The sequence below is a fragment of the Pteropus alecto genome, unplaced genomic scaffold (genome assembly GCF_000325575.1).
Source record: "Pteropus alecto unplaced genomic scaffold, ASM32557v1 scaffold35, whole genome shotgun sequence".
NCBI lineage: Eukaryota > Metazoa > Chordata > Mammalia > Chiroptera > Pteropodidae > Pteropus > Pteropus alecto.
This window is the reverse complement of record NW_006437828.1, coordinates 7,598,179-7,604,753: the sequence shown is the minus strand read 5'-3', so window position 1 is coordinate 7,604,753 and position 6,575 is coordinate 7,598,179.

The window sequence follows — 6,575 nt, the reverse complement described above, 5'->3', positions numbered from 1 at the left end:
GGGAAACGGTGGGTGAGGATGCTAAAAAAACAAACAAACGAAAAAGCTGGAAACTGGTGGGGCGAGGATGCTGAAAGCAAGGTCATAGGAAGCTCTTGCATCACACTAAGGAGTTAGGTTGCTATGATGTCAAGAAAGGAAAGCGTTTTTAAGAAGGGTTAGTGAAGAGAAGCAGGTTTGCAAGCTGGAAAGACCATCTGTCCACCGTGAGGACAAACCAGAGGTGGGACAGGATGAAGGTAGGAAAATTGGTGGCAGAAATGGTGAAGGTCTGTACTGATAAAGGCAAAGGAATTGTCACTTTACTGCGACTGATTACAAACAGAACATAAAATGCCGATGCAGTGTTTGAGATGGACGAAAAACGAAACATGTGACTGCATAAAATACTGAAGAAAAACTTTGATATCTAAAATGTTTTTGTTTACACAACCCCGAACTAAGATTAGGATGAAGCGCTTGTTTTTGCTCCATATTTTAGTTTATGAGTCTCTTGGCAGAAGAACGTAATCACATAACGCTGCTATGAAAACCGTGCCATCTCTCAAAAGCTTTCTGAAAGCCTTCCGAGTCAAAGGAGGGAACAAAAGAAATGCTCAAGTTTGCGACGTTTGTCATCTTCAATATTATGTATATTGAAAAACTGCTGCCCAATTGGAACCTGTAAATGAGGCAGGCTCTAAATCAAATCATAATGGTAAGTATATTATGGTCATCTGTGTATCAGGTCATCGTGGGAAGCAGATACGCAGAAAAATGATGTCTTCCCGTCACTGCACCAAATCGGTTAGAGATCTGTCATTATGAAATCTAAGTTGTGTTATTAGGATAGACTAAAATGCCACCTGATTAAGTTCCGCTTCAGTCTTTTCCCTTATGTCATGCAGCTGACTCCCTCGTAAAATTCCAAGATTTTTAGGAGAGGAAGATGCAAGAGAAGCTCCAAGTTCTCATATTATGCTATAATAAATGCCAGATTTAGCCAAATCTTTAAGTCAAGAATTGGATAGTGACTGAATTTGAATAAAGTCAATATTCATTTACCTTCACCTATATTGAATGATTCTAACCAGGTTATTCTAATTTGATTTCCCTTAATTGTACTCAGATTTCCACTATAGTAATAATTAAGACGCTCTCCAGTTGGAAGGGACTTCGCATGACGGAGTCCCCTTTCCACAGCCAGAGAACGTAGCCAGTGATCCACGCTTGGGATCAAACAGCAAGGAAACTTAGTATAGAGAGTAAGTGACATCACAGGGTAAAATGAGGTAAAGGAGTCCCATGTTCCATTTTAAACACTGATTTAAAGAGACATTTTCCTCTTTGGGGAGTTAACAGAAGATGTGAAGGTCTTAATTAAAAAAAAAAAAATCCACTGCTATAAAATTGGGGTGAGTGTAGAAAAATTACTAAAAAATTTTTGAAGATTTTTGAAATAAGTTTTTAATCTATCCCAAAATGAATAATATGAACCCAGTACACAGACAGCACTCACGTCACTTCACTCACGTGTTTAAGCTGAACATCAGGGGACATTAATTTGGGCTTTTAATTTTCATGCTATAGTCTTGGAAGCCTTTCTTTAGATCTCAGGTGACAGGAGGAAAGAGCTGGGAACTTTAGGTAGGATTCACGCTTACACGGTTCCTTCTGTTAAAGAAAAATTCTCACGTACTTATAATTGATAATATTGTGTGCCATTTCTAATCGGGGAAACTGAGGCACCAAAACGTTATAATTTGTAGAAGGGACACAAGTGAGCCAGTGCCAACGTCAGCTATGGAACCCAATAAACCTAACCCACATTCCCATCTCCAGAATTATAGAATTCACCTATGTATAATATTGTAAGTGTGGATAATTTTTTGTTGTTTCAAATGAAAGGAAAATGGCATTCCTAAAAATTTCAAGGCTTATTAGCACATTCACAAAAATCTCTTTCGTCTGAATGGTATGGTCTGACCTATACTTACCAGGGTTGTTCTGTGGGAACTAGCTAAGCCCTCTGTGTACCAATCACACTTGTCTCACATGAGACATATAAACGATTAGGTCATGTAAACCATCTGCTTACCTGACTTCTGAATTTCAACAACAGAATGGGGCCCCCAAGTTCACTGGTTATTTTGATAAGATGCAGAGACCGTCTCAGACCTCACCAGGGTGACATCTTTTGTTCTTCTGCTTCCCATATGTCTCACACGTGATAAAAAAAAAAGTGCTTTGTAATGCAAGGTGAAAGATAGCTACTCTCAAACTATCCTAAATCTTTCCCAAAATTACCAACCCAAATCTCTTTTGCTTTAACATCCATGTTTCTCATATGTTTTTTTCTGACTTTAACAACTGCTTGTGCAATAATAACATTAATATAAAACTGTTTCCAAAATTTTAGTAAATTCCTTATCTTGTGTTATAGTTCTTAAATAGTTCACGATTCATCTGCTGCTCGCACTGTAAGACAATAAATCAGGTGAAGTTAGGGCTTGTTAAAGTCATGTCTTTGGTATACAACACTGCCTCACGCTAAGTCAGAAAAGTTTTTTCTTCATATGATTCTGTGTGGTACGTTGTGCCATTACGTTTTAGATTTTCAGTTTTTTAAGCAGTTGAATAGAGAATACTTTTAAACAAAAGTAACTCAAAACTCAATTAAAATCTCATTGACTTAACTGACAGAAACAAATCATTATTCACCATGGTTACTGTTTGTAAAGTAGCCCGGAGTCAAATGCAAACATGTTAAAAATATACACCCTGGAAGCTAGAGCCAGTCGCCAGAGTGTGATATTTTTGGGGTTCAAGATTCTTAATGTGTATTTGAACGTCATATTGGCAGTACAATCACCGAGATCTCTTCAGCAATAAAAATGGAAAATGTACCACAGAAAAGGAGTTCTGACTTGAAGATAAACTGTACGTATTGGCAAAATATAACAATGAATCCCTTGGCTACATTAAATTCTTAATAGTGATGATTTCATTTTGGCGTTATGCCTTTTTCCTTATTTCTGTTAAACAAGAAAATTATTTTTTTAACAAAGTCCCTGTTACTATTTAGTTACCTATGATGGTAGAGAACACCATATTTTACAAGGAAAAAATCGGGCATCTGTTTGACAGAAATGAGCACTTCAAGTACATAAGTCATTAACAGAGCTATTACACTCTAAGCAACAGCAGTAACAAGAAAAGAGCTAGAATACGCGTTTTGTATAAAGATTAAATTTCACAACATAATAAATAAATGCTCTGATTTATACAACTTGTAAAAACCTTCTACTGATGATTACAAGTAATACTGTCTAATACTGACTTTGCTGATAACAGCACTGCCTTAGAGATTCAAAGGTAAAATTTTCACCCCCGAAGCCACAAAATATACAAAGCTGGTTTGTTATTAAATATTTTGTCTGCCAAAAGTCCAGCAAACTAAAATACATCTTGGCAGTTTGTGTAACCAGCGTAACTATTTTGGTATAAAAAGATAAGAAAACTTTTAATATGAAAATGAATAAAACCAGTAAAAGGAGAAACCTGTTGTATAAATAGACATTTTTAACATAAAAGTGAGACTTCTATCTCACTTGAGAGGAAGAAAAGAATTCGATACAACTTACTTGAAGATGTGAAAATAATGATCATATTTTCCCAGCTCTAGATAAAATATATTACTCCAATTTATTAGTCATCTTCAATATACAATATATAACTCACAAAACTGGGAATGTTACAACACCGAACCTTTTCACAGCAGTAATACCAGTTACGGGAACTGTAAGAAATCTAGTTACATATCAGCTTAATACTCAGAATATTGTAATAGACATGGCTAAGCTGTGGTAAACAATAGTGCAAACAGTCACAAAATATATTCTTCTTCCTTTTAGCTTTTAGATCTAACTGCATTATCCTACTTCAATGGCGTAATTAACTGAGTATAAAACTTACTTTAATACATTTTTAAAGTAACTCTATGTTCCTTTAAGTTTGGCTAAGTTACCCTTGAAATGCAGTTCTTAAGAAATAGCCAGACTATTAATAAAGTCCTATGTAATGAATAATTTGTAGCTAAAATGAAATATTTTATGTGAAGTTTCTTAGAACTTTTAAGTAGTGGCTTGGTTTCTATTTTTCCAATGAAAACTTGGAAGTGCATAAAAAGATTTAAGAGAGAGGCTATAAATATATGTAAATAGAATATCTTAGTTTCATAAATGAAATTAATCTGCTCACCTAGATTAGTAGTATGTTTTTAAAACGACATTACTGAGTTTAATGCAGTCTCAGCTACTCTGTTAAACTTCTTTTCCTGAAAATAACAGAAGTACACCAATAGGTATAGTTCAGCTGTCTTTTATCTCACTGTTCTCTGTAATAATAAATCTTTACAGTTTTTATTCTAACAGAATATCTCTAACTAAAACTTGGACAAAATAACAAAAACAATAATAAAGATGAAATATTTATGCTTTGCTTATTATAAAACCGATAATCTTGGCCCTTTTAAAGTTTTGTTTCCTTAGAAAGGCATCCTATTGCAAAGGCAAGGTATTACCCATGTGACACAAAGACTGCTATTCGAAAGTCACGGGGGGGATGCCGTGGCAGAGACAGACAAGTCCCAGGCCCCACTGCACTGGGCTGGGGTGGGGGTGGGGGCAGTGGGAGGAGAGAGAGGGGCGTGGCAGTGAGGCGACCTCTCTGACTGACAGCATTTATTTAGGAATCTTCACTGCTCTCTTTTCAGCTGACTTAAAATGTTTTGCAACTGCCACTTTGGTGGTCAGTCTCTAAACCCACTGTTCTGTCCAACTTGCATCTGAAAAATGCAGGATGTGTTTACTTTGGGGGAGGCAGGGCAGGAGAAATGCTACATGTCAAGGTTGAGAGATGCAATGTGTTTGCAGCTTAATGAAAAGCCACTTCCTTAAAGAAGTCGCATCTGTACTGTCAGCCCCGTTGGAGATAACAGGTGAGTTACTTTTGAAGGATGTGCAGAAGTTCCACTACGATTCTCTAAGTCGCAGCTCTGCGGGAATTATTTCCTTCCTCGATTCCTGTTAAAAATAACTTCCATGAAGATTAAAGTGGTGCCCTCTCCATTCACAAAAATTAGCTAAAGAATCTCTAGGCAATGTTTTGGTAAATCATATCAGTATGTAAAAATCAAGCGAAGGATTATTGACAATGAGTCATTGGGAAAGATGTTATTATTATGGAATTAAGTAATTTGCATTTTGAGCACAGAGAATATGATATAGTATTTTTTAGGCACTATTTTAAGGAATTATTAGCTATCTGAAAATCAAGATAAGTTAGCGTAATAAGAAAGACAGATTTTGTCTTAACAAACATGCCTTCTCTGAGGGCTTCAATGACACGGTCACTTCACTGGCCATCATTTTGGTTCTTATTTTTTTCATGCCTAATGATTCACTTAACGTGTGTGCTGCTACGTGTCCTCAAGCATGGACTACGTCAACAGGATCGTCAACTGATAAGAGAAAGTTGGAGGAGACTGACCGGGTCTTTACTTATCTCAGTACATCTCCTTCTGAAATGTTCCCTGCGACTCAAGTTGTGAACAAATGAGAATGTCAGATGAGCAACAATCGGAGTGAATGGAGACTGTTGGTGACTTCGACACGGGGTGAGGGGCTAGAGAGAGGCCCGCTGTGTCGGTAAGGCCGTCTCCTGTGTTCTATCTTAGCTACCAAAATATAAGCACGGGGTAGGTAGGGCTCCCCTGGAACCAGAATTAGGAATAAAGATTGAGAAGAAAACTCAGCTGGGGTGAGGAAAGAGTTGCAGCTCATTTCTGAGATTAGCTGGAGAATCGGTAAGAAACAAATGAGTTGGGGACTGAGCTTTTCTGAGGACTTTTTGAAAACTTCGGATCTGTAGTATTTGGAGGGATAAAATGTATCTAGACCAGAGCTAATCACCTGACGAATCTGGCTGAAAGGTGTTGACTCAGTAGGTCTAAAGTAAATCTGAGAATCTGCATTTCTATAAGTGCCCAGGTGATAAGGATGCTGCTGGACCACGGACCACGGGTAGAGCAGCAGTGCTCCAGACCGATGCCATCCAGAATTTTTGCAATGATGGAAACGTTCAACATCTGTACTGTCCACTATGGTTACTGTGCCCTTGAAATGTGGCTAGTGCAGTTGAGACACTAAATTTCCAGCTAAATTAATTTAGATTTAAATAGCCACATGTGGCTAGTGGCTGTCATATCATTCATGGGTCACCTCAGCTACAGCAATACAGATCACAGCCCCGAATGATCAAATCCATTAATTCTTTTAGATAAGAAAGTTTCTTTTCATAAAATGCAAATTGTAAAATTCATTCCTTTAAATCGTTTTCCTAAAACTTCTCTAGATGACCCACGACAGGTGCTAAGGTGGAGAGAGATCAAAGGAATCATTATGCAGTGGGACAGTTGATGAGGAAAGGGTAGGACATGTCTGTCCCTTTCCTTCTTATAAAGCAAGTTCTTCCTCAGGAAGATGAGACTGAAAGGAAATGGATATTGGCCGTGATTCCTCTCCATCCCTCCCCCC